Consider the following 15232-nt stretch of genomic DNA (forward strand, 5'->3'; position numbering starts at 1 on the left):
TAGTAGTAGGCTAGTCTAGTTTAGGGGTGTGTTTGGTTAGTTAGTTAGTTGGCTGTATAGTAGTAGGCTAGTCTAGTTTAGGGTGTGTTTGGTTAGTTAGTTAGTTAGCTGTATAGTAGTAGGCTAGTCTAGTTTAGGGGTGTGTTTGGTTAGTTAGTTAGCTGTATAGTAGTAGGCTAGTCTAGTTTAGGGGTGTGTTTGGTTAGTTAGTTAGCTGTATAGTAGTAGGCTAGTCTAGTTTAGGGTGTGTTTGGTTAGTTAGTTAGTTAGCTGTATAGTAGTAGGCTAGTCTAGCTTAGGGGTGTGTTTGGTTAGGTTAGTTAGTTAGCTGTATAGTAGTAGGCTAGTCTAGTTTAGGGGTGTGTTTGGTTAGTTAGTTAGTTAGCTGTATAGTAGTAGGCTAGTCTAGTTTAGGGTGTGTTTGGTTAGTTAGTTAGTTAGCTAGTAGCAGGCTAGTCTAGTTTAGGGTGTGTTTGGTTAGTTAGTTAGCTGTATAGTAGTAGGCTAGTCTAGTTTAGGGTGTGTTTGGTTAGTTAGTTAGCTGTATAGTAGTAGGCTAGTCTAGTTTAGGGGTGTGTTTGGTTAGTTAGTTAGTTAGCTGTATAGTAGTAGGCTAGTCTAGCTTAGGGTGTTTGGTTAGTTGTTAGTTAGTTAGCTGTATAGTAGGCTAGTCTAGTTTAGGGGTGTGTTTGGTTAGTTAGTTAGTTAGCTGTATAGTAGTAGGCTAGTCTATCTTAGGGGTGTGTTTGGTTAGTTAGTTAGTTAGCTGTATTATAGTAGGCTAGTCTAGTTTAGGGGTGTGGTTGGTTAGTTAGTTAGTTAGCTGTATAGTAGTAGGCTAGTCTAGTTTAGGGGTGTGTTTGGTTAGTTAGTTAGTTAGCTGTATAGTAGTAGGCTAGTCTAGTTTAGGGGTGTGTTTGGTTAGTTAGTTAGCTGTATAGTAGTAGGCTAGTCTAGTTTAGGGGTGTGTTTGGTTAGTTAGTTAGTTAGCTGTATAGTAGTAGGCTAGTCTAGTTTAGGGGTGTGTTTGGTTAGTTAGTTAGCTGTATAGTAGTAGGCTAGTCTAGTTTAGGGGTGTGTTTGGTTAGTTAGTTAGCTGTATAGTAGTAGGCTAGTCTAGTTTAGGGGTGTGTTTGGTTAGTTAGTTAGTTAGCTGTATAGTAGTAGGCTAGTCTAGTTTAGGGGTGTGTTTGGTTAGTTAGTTAGTTAGTTAGCTGTATAGTAGTAGGCTAGTCTAGCTTAGGGGTGTGTTTGGTTAGTTAGTTAGTTAGCTGTATAGTAGTAGGCTAGTCTAGCTTAGGGTGTGTTTGGTTAGTTAGTTAGTTAGCTGTATAGTAGTAGGCTAGTCTAGTTTAGGGGTGTGTTTGGTTAGTTAGTTAGTTGGCTGTATAGTAGTAGGCTAGTCTAGTTTAGGGTGTGTTTGGTTAGTTAGTTAGCTGTAGTATAGTAGTAGGGGTGTAGTCTTAGTTTAGGGGTGTGTTTGGTTAGTTAGTTAGCTGTATAGTAGTAGGCTAGTCTAGTTTAGGGGTGTGTTTGGTTAGTTAGTTAGCTGTATAGTAGTAGGCTAGTCTAGTTTAGGGGTGTGTTTGGTTAGTTAGTTAGTTAGCTGTATAGTAGTAGGCTAGTCTAGTTTAGGGGTGTGTTTGGTTAGTTAGTTAGTTAGCTGTATAGTAGTAGGCTAGTCTAGTTTAGGGGTGTGTTTGGTTAGTTAGTTAGCTGTATAGTAGTAGGCTAGTCTAGCTTAGGGGTGTGTTTGGTTAGTTAGTTAGTTAGTTAGTTAGTTAGTTAGTTAGTTAGTTAGTTGTATTGAAGTAGGCTAGTCTAGCTTAGGGGTGTGTTTGGTTAGTTAGTTAGCTGTATAGTAGTAGGCTAGTCTAGTTTAGGGTGTGTTTTGGTTAGTTAGTTAGTTAGCTGTATAGTAGTAGGCTAGTCTAGTTTAGGGTGTGTTTGGTTAGTTAGTTAGTTAGCTGTATAGTAGTAGGCTAGTCTAGTTTAGGGGTGTGTTTGGTTAGTTAGTTAGCTGTATAGTAGTAGGCCAGTCCAGTTTAGGGGTGTGTTTGGTTAGTTAGTTAGCTGTATAGTAGTAGGCTAGTCTAGCTTAGGGTGTGTTTTAGTTAGTTAGTTAGCTGTATAGTAGTAGGCTAGTCTAGTTTAGGGGTGTGTTTGGTTAGTTAGTTAGTTAGCTGTATAGTAGTAGGCTAGTCTAGTTTAGGGGTGTGTTTGGTTAGTTAGTTAGCTGTATAGTAGTAGGCTAGTCTAGTTTAGGGGTGTGTTTGGTTAGTTAGTTAGCTGTATAGTAGTAGGCTAGTCTAGCTTAGGGGTGTGTTTGGTTAGTTAGTTAGTTAGTTAGTTAGTTAGTTAGTTGTATTGAAGTAGGCTAGTCTAGCTTAGGGGTGTGATTGATATTTGTTTCTTTCCTTCAGCTCAGCCCCTTTTCCTGCCCCCCTTTACCGTGTGTTTGCAAATAAACCCTGAGTGTTTATCGGTAATTTAGTTGTCTGTGGGAGGAAGAGTGGGAGGAGGGGGAGGAAGAGTGGGAGGAGGGGGAGGAAGAGCGGGAGGGAGGGGGAGGAAGAGTGGGAGGGGGAGGAAGAGCGGGAGGAGGGGGAGGAAGAGCAGGGGGAGGAAGAGTGGGAGGAGGGGGAGGAAGAGTGGGGGGGAGGAAGAGTCCACACTGAGGAGGAAGAGCGGGAGGAGGGGGGAGGAAAAGTGGGAGGAGGAAGAGCTAAAGAGAGTCGGTCAACCTCAACCAAGGTGGTGTGTGTGTGTGTGTGTGTGTGTGTGTGTGTGTGTGTGTGTGTGTGTGTGTGTACCTTCTCTAGTTCCTTGGGGATCCGGAGGCAGGTATAGACCCTCTCTCGTCTTTCTGTGTATTTAGCCTCATTGTGTTCCAGGAAGTATCCTCGGGTCAGCTCCGCCCCCATGAACCTCGCTAGGGACAGATCTACACACACACACACACACACACACACACACACACACACACACACACACACACACACATCAATCCGTCTATCTACAGCTGTCCACACTGCCCCCTCAATCTGTCCACACTGCTCCTCAATCTGTCCACACTGCTCCTCAATCTGTCCACACTGCTCCTCAATCTGTCCACACTGCTCCTCAATCTGTCCACACTGCTCCTCAATCTGTCCACACTGCTCCTCAATCTGTCCACACTGCTCCTCAATCTGTCCACACTGCTCCTCAATCTGTCCACACCTCACCTCAATCTGTCCACACTGCTCCTCAATCTGTCCACACCTCACCTCAATCTGTCCACACTGCTCCTCAATCTGTCCACACCTCACCTCAATCTGTCCACACTGCTCCTCAATCTGTCCACACTGCTCCTCAATCTGTCCACACTGCTCCTCAATCTGTCCACACTGCCCCTCAATCTGTCCACACCTCACCTCAATCTGTCCACACCGCTCCTCAATCTGTCCACACCGCTCCTCAATCTGTCCACACTGCTCCTCAATCTGTCCACACCTCACCTCAATCTGTCCACACTGCTCCTCAATCTGTCCACACTGCTCCTCAATCTGTCCACACTGCCCTCAATCTGTCCACACTGCTCCTCAATCTGTCCACACTGCTCCTCAATCTGTCCACACCTCACCTCAATCTGTCCACACCTCTCCTCAATCTGTCCACACCTCTCCTCAATCTGTCCACACCGCTCCTCAATCTGTCCACACTGCTCCTCAATCTGTCCACACTGCTCCTCAATCTGTCCACACCTCTCCTCAATCTGTCCACACCTCTCCTCAATCTGTCCACACTGCTCCTCAATCTGTCCACACTGCTCCTCAATCTGTCCACACTGCTCCTCAATCTGTCCACACTGCTCCTCAATCTGTCCACACCTCTCCTCAATCTGTCCACACCGCTCCTCAATCTGTCCACACTGCTCCTCAATCTGTCCACACTGCTCCTCAATCTGTCCACACTGCTCCTCAATCTGTCCACACTGCTCCTCAATCTGTCCACACTGCTCCTCAATCTGTCTAGGAGCTAGCTACAACAACCTAGTTAGCTGGCTAGCTGTAACCCTGCATTAAGTAACTAACGTTAGCTACTAGCTAGCTGGCTGTGTTTGTTAACTAGCTACTACCACTACTAGCACCACCGCTACTACCACTACTAGCACCACCGCTACTACTACCACCACCGCTACTACTACTACTACTACCACCACTACTACTACCACCACCACCACCACCACTACTACTACTACTACTACTACTGCTACTACCACTACTACTACTACTACTACTACTATTACTGCTACTACCACTATTACTACTACTGCTGCTACTACTACTACTGCTACTATTAATGCTACTATCATACTACTACTGCTACTATTACTACTACTGCTACTATTACTGCTACTGCTACTATTACTACTACTGCTACTATTACTACTACTGCTACTATTACTGCTACTATTACTGCTACTGCTACTATTACTACTACTGCTACTATTACTACTACTGCTACTATTACTGCTACTATTACTGCTACTACCACTACCACTACCACTACTACTACTACTACTATTACTACTACTCCTACTATTACTACTACTACTACTACTACTACTACTACTACTACCATCCCCACCACCGTTATCTGGCTGGCTGTGTAACTAACTACATACTGTTGTTTGGATGCTTAATATCCGTAATTAATGTAGTATTTGATCAATTGGCCACACCAGCTACCCGGCTGTGTTTGTTTGTGGACGGGGCTCCGTTGGTACTCACCTGAACCAGTACCTGGGCTTGAAACGAGACCAGAGAGCTCTCCTCTCCTCAAACAGAGGTTCTGGTTCAGTACTCACCAGACAGACTCCGTTTCTTGTCCTTCTGGACTTTCTTCTTGTCGTAAAACCCCAGCGTCTCCGTCACCTCGGAGGTCTCCTTCGACCCCCGGCTCTCACTACCTCCCTCCATCCGTCTCTCCTTGCCTTCTTTCTCCGGTTCGTTCTCCTCTCCCCGAGCCGTTGCTAAGGAGTCCGCCATCTTGTTCTACGGCTCGGCTGACATACGGGCGCGTCACTTACGTGGCTCCGTCACCACGTAGCGCCAGAGACACGCATATACTGTGTGTCTACCTGAAGTCAGACACCATAGAGAAGGATAGAGGCCTCTAGTAGACAAAAGGCTATCTTTAACATGGGAAGCCCCATTGAGACGTGATGGGGAGAGCTTTTGCAGAGACAGGGATGGTGGTTGGAAGAGCGAGGCTTGTTTGAAATTGAAAAGTGTCGTGGTAGCTTTTGATAAAGAATAACATCGAGACGAAGCAGCTGCATTGTAAATGGGATGTACTGTTGAGCGCTACATCCCGAGGGGTTCCTGCTGATTGTACGGAGTTGTGACAACCGGTTAAATGGCGTCCCTTGAGAAAGCAAGAACAAGATAGTACTAAACAAAATAATAATAGTTCTTTGTTACTTCTTTTTGATTTTTATGAATCTTAATGTTGTTTTTATTTATATAGTGTTATGTTATGATTATGTATTTGTGTTGTTCCAAATGTCTGAATACAAATTACCGCTTGTGCAGAATAGTCCTTTAGTAGAATATACAGGATAGTAGTCTATATAGGATAGTAGTCTATACAGGGTAGTAGTCTATACAGGATAGTAGTCTATATAGGGTAGTAGTCTATATAGGATAGTAGTCTATACAGGACAGTAGAATATATAGGATAGTAGTCTATACAGGATAGTAGTCTATATAGGATAGTAGTCTATACTAGGATAGTAGTCTATACAGGATAGTAGTCTATACAGGATAGTAGTCTATACAGGATAGTAGTCTATACAGGATAGTAGTCTATACAGGATAGTAGTCTATACAGGATAGTAGTCTATATAGGATAGTAGTCTATACAGGATAGTAGTCTATACAGGATAGTAGTCTATATAGGATAGTAGTCTATATAGGCAGTCTATATAGGATACTATAGGATAGTAGTCTATATAGGATAGTAGTCTATACAGGATAGTAGTCTATACAGGATAGTAGTCTATACAGGACAGTAGAATATATAGGATAGTAGTCTATATAGGGTAGTAGTATATATAGGATAGTAGTCTATACAGGACAGTAGAATATATAGGATAGTAGTCTATACAGGATAGTAGTCTATATATAGGATAGTAGTATATACAGGATAGTAGTCTATATAGGATAGTAGTATATATAGGATAGTAGTCTATATAGGACAGTAGTCTATACAGGATAGTAGTCTATACAGGATAGTAGTCTATATAGGATCTATAGGTTCATATAGGATAGTAGTCTATATAGGATAGTAGTCTATATAGGATAGTAGTCTATATAGGATAGTAGTCTATATAGGATAGTAGTCTATATAGGATAGTAGTCTATATAGGATAGTAGTCCATATAGGATAGTAGTCCATATAGGATAGTAGTCCATATTAGTAGATATATAGTAGTCCATACAGGATAGTAGTCCATATAGGATAGTAGTCTATATAGGATAGTAGTCTATACAGGATAGTAGTCTATATAGGATAGTAGTCTATATAGGATAGTAGTCTATAGGATCTAGGATATAGGATAGTAGGATCTATATAGGATAGTAGTCTATATAGGATAGTAGTCTATAGGTCTATATAGTAGTTATAGGGCTAGTAGTTCATATAGGATAGTCCATAGTCTATATAGGATAGTAGTCTATATAGGATAGTAGTCTATATAGGATAGTAGTCTATATAGGATCTATAGGATAGTAGTCTATATAGGATAGTAGTCTATATAGGATAGTAGTCTAGTAGTCTATATAGGTCCATAGATAGTAGTCTATACAGGATAGTAGTCTAGGATAGTAGTCTATACAGGTTCATAGTAGTCTATATAGGATAGTAGTCTATACAGGATAGTAGTCTATATAGGATAGTAGTCTATATAGGATAGTAGTCTATATAGGATCTATAGGTTCATATAGGATAGTAGTCTATATAGGATAGTAGTCTATATAGGATAGTAGTCTATATAGGATAGTAGTCTATATAGGATCCAGTAGTCTATACAGGATAGTAGTCTATATAGGTCATAGTAGTCTATAGGATCCATATAGGATAGTAGTCTATATAGGATAGTAGTCTATAGGATAGTAGTCTATATAGGATAGTAGTCTATATAGGATAGGATAGTAGTCTATATAGGATAGTAGTCTATATAGGATAGTAGTCTATATAGGATAGTAGTCTCATAGTGTAGGATAGTAGTCTATATAGGATAGTGGTCTATATAGGATCTATAGGATAGTAGTCTATATAGGATAGTAGTCTATAGAGGATAGTAGTCTATATAGGATAGTAGTCTATACAGGATAGTAGTCTATACAGGATAGTAGTCTATATAGGATAGTAGTCTATATAGGATAGTAGTCTATATAGGATATAGTCTATATAGTCTATACAGGATAGTAGTCTATATAGGATAGTCTATATAGGATAGTAGTCTATACAGGATAGCTATATAGGATAGTAGTCTATATAGTAGTCTATATAGGATAGTAGTCTATATAGGATAGTAGTCTATATAGGATAGTAGTCCATATAGGATAGTAGTCTATACAGGATAGTAGTCTATAGGATAGCAGTCTATATAGGATAGTAGTCTATAGGATAGTAGTCTATATAGGATAGTAGTCTATATAGGATAGTAGTCTATATAGGATAGTAGTCTATATAGGATAGGATAGTAGTCTATATAGGATAGTAGTCTATAGGTTCATATAGGATAGTAGTCTATATAGGATAGTAGTCTATATAGGATAGTAGTCTATATAGGATAGTAGTCTATATAGGATAGTAGTCTATATAGGATAGTAGTCTATATAGGATAGTAGTCTATATAGGATAGTAGTCTATATAGGATAGTAGTCTATATAGGATAGTAGTCTATATAGGATAGTAGTCTATATAGGATAGTAGTCTATATAGGATCTATAGGTTCATATAGGATAGTAGTCTATATAGGATAGTAGTCTATATAGGATAGTAGTCTATATAGGATAGTAGTCTATACAGGATAGTAGTCTATACAGGATAGTAGTCTATATAGGATAGTAGTCTATACAGGATAGTAGTCTATATAGGATAGTAGTCTATATAGGATAGTAGTCTATAGGATAGTAGTCTATAGGATAGTAGTCTATATAGGATAGTAGTCTATATAGGATAGTAGTCTATATAGGATAGTAGTCTATATAGGATAGTAGTCTATATAGGATAGTAGTCTATATAGGATCAGTATAGGTTCTATATAGGATAGTAGTCTATATAGGGTAGTAGTCTATATAGGATAGTAGTCTATATAGGATAGTAGTTCATATATAGTAGTCTATACAGGATAGTAGTCATATAGGTCCATAGGATAGTCTATACAGGATAGTAGTCTATATAGGATAGTAGTCTATATAGTAGTCTATACAGGATAGTAGTCTATATAGGATCTAGTAGGATCTATACAGGATAGTAGTCTATATAGGATAGTAGTCTATATAGGATAGTAGTCTATATAGGATAGTAGTCTATATAGGATAGTAGTCTATATAGGATAGTAGTCTATATAGGATAGTAGTATAGTAGTCTATATAGGATAGTAGTCTATACAGGATAGTAGTCTATACAGGATAGTAGTCTATATAGGATAGGATCTATAGTCTCATATAGGATAGTAGTCTATATAGGATAGTAGTCTATATAGGATAGTAGTCTATATAGGATCTAGGATATAGGATAGTAGTCTATACAGGATAGTAGTCTATATAGGATAGTAGTCTATATAGGATAGTAGTCTATATAGGATAGTAGTCTATATAGTCCATATAGTAGTCTATACAGGATAGTAGTCCATATAGGATAGCAGTCTATAGGATAGCAGTCTATATAGGATAGTAGTCTATATAGGATAGTAGTCTATAGGATAGTAGTCTATATAGGATAGCAGTATATAGGATACAGGATAGGTCTATATAGGATAGTAGTCTATATAGGATCTATAGGTTCATATAGGATAGTAGTCTATACAGGGTAGTAGTGTATAGGATAGTAGTCTATAGGATCTATATAGGTTCATATAGGATAGTAGTCTATACAGGATAGTAGTCTATATAGGATATAGGTCTATATAGGATAGTAGTCTATATAGGATAGTAGTCTATATAGGATCTATAGGTTCATAGGATAGTAGTCTATACAGGATATATAGGATAGTCTATATAGGATAGTAGTCTATATAGGATAGTAGTCTATATAGGATAGTAGTCTATATAGGATAGTAGTCTATATAGGATCTAGGTCTATATAGGATAGTAGTCTATATAGGATAGTAGTCTATATAGGATAGTAGTCTATATAGGATAGTAGTCTATATAGGATAGTAGTCTATAGGATAGTAGTCTATAGGATAGTAGTCTATATAGGATAGTAGGTCTATAGTCCATAGGATAGGATAGTCTATAGGATATATAGGATAGTAGTCTATATAGGATAGTAGTCTATATAGGATCTATAGGTTCATATAGGATAGTAGTCTATATAGGATAGTAGTCTATACATAGTAGGTCTATATAGGATAGTAGTCTATACAGGATAGTAGTCTATAGTAGTCTATATAGGATCTATAGGTTCATATAGGATAGTAGTCTATATAGGATAGCAGTCAGGGATAGTAGTCTATATAGGATAGTAGTCTATAGGATAGTAGTCTATATAGGATAGTAGTCTATATAGGATAGTAGTCTATAGGATAGTAGTCTATATAGGATAGTAGTCTATATAGGATAGTAGTCTATATAGGAGGATAGTAGGATAGTAGTCTATATAGGATAGTAGTCTATATAGGATCTATAGGTAGTCTATATAGGATAGTAGTCTATATAGGATAGTAGTCTATATAGGATCTATAGGATAGTCAGGACATATAGGATAGTAGTCTATATAGGATAGTAGTCTATATAGGATAGTAGTCTATATAGGATAGTAGTCTATACAGGATAGGATCTATATAGGATAGTAGTCTATATAGGATAGTAGTCTATATATAGTAGTCTATATAGGATCTATATAGTAGGTCTATATAGGATATATATAGGATAGTAGTCTATATAGGATAGTAGTCTATATAGGATAGTCTATATAGGATAGTAGTCTATATAGGACAGAGTCTATAGGATCCTATACAGGATAGTTCATATAGGATAGTCTATATAGGATAGTCTATACAGGATAGTAGTCTATATAGGATAGTAGTCTATATAGGATCCATAGTTCATATATAGGATAGTAGTCTATACAGGGTAGTAGTCTATACAGGATAGTAGTCTATACAGGATAGTAGTCTATACAGGATAGTAGGGATAGTCTATAGGTTCAGGATAGTAGTCTATACAGGATAGTAGTCTATAGGATAGTATATAGGATCTATAGGTTCATATAGGATAGTAGTCTATATAGGATAGTAGTCTATATAGGATAGTAGTCTATATATATAGGATAGTAGTCTATATAGGATAGTAGTCTATAGGATAGTAGTCTATATAGGATAGTAGTCTATATAGGATAGTAGTCTATATAGGATAGTAGTCTATATAGGATAGTAGTCTATAGGATAGTAGTCTATATAGGATAGTAGTCTATATAGGATAGCAGTCTATATAGGATCTAGGTTCATATAGTCTATACAGGATAGTAGTCTATACTATATAGGATAGTAGTCTATATAGGATAGTAGTCATATAGGATAGTAGTCTATATAGGATAGTAGTCTATATAGGATCTAGGTTCATATAGTAGTCTATATAGGATAGTAGTCTATATAGGATAGTAGTCTATATAGGATCAGGATAGTAGTCTATATAGGATAGTAGTCTATAGGATAGGATAGGATCTAGTTCATATATAGGATAGTAGTCTAGGATAGTAGGATAGTAGTCTATATAGGATAGTAGTCTATATAGGATAGTAGTCTATATAGGATAGTAGTCTATATAGGATCTATAGGTTAGTCTATATAGGATAGTAGTCTATATAGGATAGGATAGTCTATATAGGATAGTAGTCTATACAGGATAGTAGTCTATATAGGATAGTAGTCTATACATATAGGATAGTAGTCTAGTAGTCCATAGGATAGTAGTCTATATAGGTCTATAGGATAGTAGTCTATAGGATCTATATAGGTCCATATAGGATAGTAGTCTATACAGGATAGTATATAGGATAGTAGTCTATATAGGATAGTAGTCTATATAGGATAGTAGTCTATATAGGATAGTAGTCTATATAGGATCTATAGGATAGTAGTCTATATAGGATAGTAGTCTATATAGGATAGTAGTCTATAGGATAGTAGTCTATATAGGATCTATAGTCTATATAGGATAGTAGTCTATATAGGATAGTAGTCTATACAGGATAGTAGTCTATATAGGATAGTAGTCTATATAGGATAGTAGTATATATAGGATAGTAGTCTATATAGGATAGTAGTCTATATAGGATAGTAGTCTATACAGGATCTATAGGTTCATATAGGATAGTAGTCTATACAGGATAGTAGTCTATATAGGATAGTAGTCTATATAGGATAGTAGTCTATATAGGATAGTAGTCTATATAGGATAGTAGTCTATATAGGATAGTAGTCTATATAGGATCTATAGTAGTCTATATAGGATAGTAGTCTATACAGGATAGTAGTCTATATAGTAGTCTATATAGGATAGTAGTCTATATAGGATAGTAGTCTATAGGATCATATAGGATAGTAGTCTATATAGGATAGTAGTCTATATAGGTCTATATAGTCTATATAGGATAGTAGTCTATATAGGATAGTAGTCTATATAGGATAGGATATAGGATAGTAGTCTATATAGGATAGTAGTCTATATAGGATAGTAGTCTATATAGGATAGTAGTCTATATAGGATCTATAGTCTATATAGGATAGTAGTCTATATAGGATAGTAGTCTATATAGGATCTATAGGTTCATAAAGGATAGGATAGTAGTCTATATAGGATAGTAGTCTATATAGGATATAGGTAGGATCTATATAGGATAGTAGTCTATATAGGATAGTAGTCTATATAGGATAGTAGTCTATATAGGATCTAGTTATATAGGATCTATATAGGATAGTAGTCTATATAGGATAGTAGTCTATATAGGATCTAGTAGTCTATATAGGATAGTAGTCTATATAGGATAGTAGTCTATATAGGATCTAGTAGTCTATATAGGATAGGGTCTATACAGGATAGTAGTCTATATAGGATAGTAGGATCTATATAGGATAGTAGTCTATATAGGAGTCTATATAGGATAGTAGTCTATATAGGATAGTAGTCTATATAGGATAGTAGTCTATACAGGAGTATATAGGATAGTCTATATAGGATAGAGTCTATAGGATAGTAGTTATATATAGTAGTCTATATAGGATAGTCTATATAGGATAGTAGTCTATATGGGATTCATATAGGATAGTAGTCTATATAGGATAGCAGGTATATAGGATAGCAGTCTATATAGGATAGTAGTCCATATAGGATAGTAGTCCATATAGGATAGTAGTCTATACAGGATAGTAGTCTATACAGGATAGTAGTCTATATAGGATAGTAGTCTATATAGGATCTATAGGTTCATATAGGATAGTAGTCTATACAGGATAGTAGTCTATATAGGATAGTAGTCTATATAGGATAGTAGTCTATATAGGATAGTAGTCTATATAGGATAGTAGTCTATACAGGATAGTAGTCTATATAGGATAGTAGTCTATATAGGATAGTAGTCTATATAGGATAGGATAGTCTATATAGGATAGTCTATACAGTCTATATAGGATAGTATATAGGATCTATATAGGATAGTAGTCTATATAGGATAGCAGTCTATATAGGATAGTAGTCTATATAGGATAGTAGTCTATATAGGATCTATAGGTTCATATAGGATAGTAGTCTATACAGGATAGTGTATACAGGATAGTAGTCTATAGGATAGTCTATATAGGATAGTAGTCTATATAGGATAGTAGTCTATATAGGATCTAGTAGGATAGTAGTCTATACAGGGTAGTAGATAGGATAGTAGTCTATATAGGATAGTAGTCTATACAGGATAGTATATAGGATCCATATAGGATAGTAGTCTATATAGGGTAGTCTATATAGGATAGTAGTCTATATAGGTCTATAGGTCCATATAGGATAGTAGTCTATACAGGATAGTAGTCTATATAGGATAGGAGTCTATACAGGATAGTAGTCTATACAGGATAGTTCTATATAGGATAGTAGTCTATATAGGATAGTAGTCTATACAGGATAGTAGGTCTCATATAGGATAGTAGTCTATACAGGATAGTCTATACAGGATAGTAGTCTATATAGGATCTATAGGTTCATATAGGATAGTAGTCTATACAGGATAGTCTATACAGGATAGTAGTCTATATAGTAGTCTATACAGGATAGTAGTCTATATAGGATCTAGTAGTTCATATAGGATAGTAGTCCATACAGGATAGTAGTATATAGGATAGTAGTCTATATAGGATAGTAGTCCATATGGGATAGTAGTCCATAGGATAGTAGTCTATATAGGGCAGTAGAACTATAGGGATAGTAGTCTATATAGGATAGTAGTCCATATAGGATAGTAGTCTATATAGGATAGTAGTCTATACAGGATAGGTCCATATAGGATAGTAGTCTATATAGGATAGTAGTCTATAGGATAGTAGTCTATACAGGATAGTAGTCTATATAGGATCTATAGGTTCTATACATATAGTCTATACAGATAGTAGTCCATATAGGATAGTAGTCTATATAGGATAGTAGTCCATAGGATAGTAGTCTATATAGGATAGTAGTATATAGGATAGTAGTCTATACAGGATAGTAGTCTATATGGATAGTAGTCTATATAGGATAGTAGTCATATAGGATAGTAGTCTATACAGGGTAGTAGAACTATAGGATCAGGGTAGTAGTCTATACAGGATAGTAGTCTATACAGGATAGTAGTCTATATAGGATAGTAGTCTATATAGGATAGTAGTCTATATAGGATAGTAGTCTATATAGGATCTATAGGTTCATATAGGATAGTAGTCTATACAGGGTAGTAGTCTATATAGGATAGTAGTCTATATAGGATAGTAGTCTATATAGGATAGTAGTCTATATAGGATAGTAGTCTATATAGGATAGTAGTCTATACAGGGTAGTAGTCTATATAGGATAGTAGTCTATATAGGATCTATAGGTTCATATAGGATAGTAGTCTATACAGGGTAGTAGTGTATATAGGATAGTAGTCTATATAGGATCTATAGGTTCATATAGGATAGTAGTCTATACAGGATAGTAGTCTATATAGGATAGTAGTCTATATAGGATAGTAGTCTATAGGATAGTAGTCTATACAGGATAGTAGTCTATATAGGATAGTAGTCTATACAGGATAGTAGTCTATACAGGATAGTAGTCTATATCGGATCTATAGGTTCATATAGGATAGTAGTCTATACAGGATAGTAGTCTATATAGGATAGTAGTCTATATAGGATAGTAGTCTATATAGGATAGTAGTTCATATAGGATAGTAGTCTATACAGGATAGTAGTCTATATAGGATAGTAGTTCATAGGATAGTAGTCTATAGTAGTAGTCTATACAGGGTAGTAGTCTATATAGGATAGTAGTCTATACAGGGTAGTAGTCTATACAGGATAGTAGTCTATATAGGATAGTAGTCTATATAGGATAGTAGTCTATATAGGATAGTAGTCTATATAGGATAGTAGTCTATACAGGATAGTAGTGTATATAGGATAGTAGTCTATATAGGATAGTAGTCTATATAGGATAGTAGTCTATATAGGATAGTAGTCTATATAGGATCTATAGGTTCATATAGGATAGTAGTCTATACAGGGTAGTAGTCTATATAGGATAGTAGTCTATATAGGATAGTAGGATCTATAGGATCTATAGGTTTCATATAGGATAGTCTATACAGGGTAGTAGTGTATATAGGATAGTAGTCTATATAGGATAGTCTATATAGGATAGTAGTATATAGGATAGTAGTCTATATAGGATAGTAGGTTCATATAGGATAGTAGTCTATATAGGGTAGTAGTCTATATAGGATA

At 36.4% G+C, this 15232-nt stretch overlaps 1 pseudogene; it reads right to left on the minus strand.

Moving 5' to 3' along the window:
- The window catches only part of LOC135571057 (transmembrane anterior posterior transformation protein 1 homolog), a 35916-nt pseudogene extending 30837 nt beyond the window's left edge, over positions 1-5079 (minus strand).
- Between the last annotated feature and the right edge of the window lie 10153 nt (positions 5080-15232).

The sequence above is a fragment of the Oncorhynchus nerka genome, unplaced genomic scaffold (assembly GCF_034236695.1).
Source record: "Oncorhynchus nerka isolate Pitt River unplaced genomic scaffold, Oner_Uvic_2.0 unplaced_scaffold_822, whole genome shotgun sequence".
Lineage (NCBI taxonomy): Eukaryota > Metazoa > Chordata > Actinopteri > Salmoniformes > Salmonidae > Oncorhynchus > Oncorhynchus nerka.